The sequence below is a fragment of the Terrapene carolina genome, unplaced genomic scaffold, assembly GCF_002925995.2.
Source record: "Terrapene carolina triunguis isolate 2854851 unplaced genomic scaffold, T_m_triunguis-2.0 Scaffold194, whole genome shotgun sequence".
NCBI lineage: Eukaryota > Metazoa > Chordata > Testudines > Emydidae > Terrapene > Terrapene triunguis.
The window spans coordinates 9,330,036-9,331,143 of record NW_020664545.1 but is presented as its reverse complement, the minus strand read 5'-3'; positions in this window follow the sequence as shown (position 1 = coordinate 9,331,143).

The window sequence follows — 1,108 nt, the reverse complement described above, 5'->3', positions numbered from 1 at the left end:
CTCACCAGCAGCGCTGAGAACCACATCTGAGGAGCTTTTCTCAGTGAATTGCATGCTACAGACAACAGTTCCTTTCAGGAACCTCAACCACAGCTGGGCTGGTGGCAGGTGGCTAGTAACTGCTGCATCTTATAGCACAGCTGGGCCTGTGGCTAATAACCCTTCATTTTGCAGGAGTCACTTCGTATGATGTTGCATTGCCAAGGCTTCTTGATGTACAACTGAAATCAACGTGCAATCAACTTTTCTGTGCCATTTTTCTCATGCACGATAATCAGCAGCACTTTGCCCTTTCCCATACTGGAATCATCTGTCTCCATGGAACATGAAGGGCAGTTTAGATCAAGATGACACACTCCATGCTATGAGACCAGCGTGTGGGGCAAGTAGGGGGCTGTGCTGTTTCTGGTGCACCGTGTTCTGGAGATCCTCCGCCTCCAGCTGGCTGAACTGGGGTGATTCATGTTAGGAGCTGTAGCTCTTGCCCTGGTGTGATGGGACCACGGGCTGGTGCAGGCAGGGGCGCTGGAACAATCTGTGTAGTGGGGGGGCTGAGAGCTATTAAATCAAACTGTACACCCTGCATATGATGGAAACCACGTCAACCCAGGGCGTGCAACAGCACCCCCAGTTCCAGCACCTATGGTGTGATGGGGCCTGCTGGGAGCCACGGGCCCCGCAGGGCCGGCGCGAGCGGTGTTATGGGAGCCACGGGCCCTGTGCAGGTGGTGTGGTAGGGGCCACGGGCCCCGCAGGGGTGGCACGGACGGAGTGCTGGGAGCCACGGGCCCCGCAGAGCCGGCGTGGGCGGCGTGCTGGGAGCCACGGGCCCTGTAGGGCTGGCGCGGGCGGCGGGGTGGGAGCCAAGGGCCCCGCAGGGCCGGCGTGGGCCACAGGTCCTGTAGGGCTGGCACGGGCGGCGGGGTGGGAGCCAAGGGCCCCGCAGGGCCGGTGCGGGTGCTGTGATGGGAGTCATGGGCCCTGCAGGGCCGGCGCGGATGGTGTGGTGGGAGTCATGGGCCCCGCAGGGGTGGTGCTGTGATGGGAGCCACAGGCCCCGCGTGGGTGCTGTGAGCCCCGGGCCCCGCAGGACTGGTGCGGGCGGTAT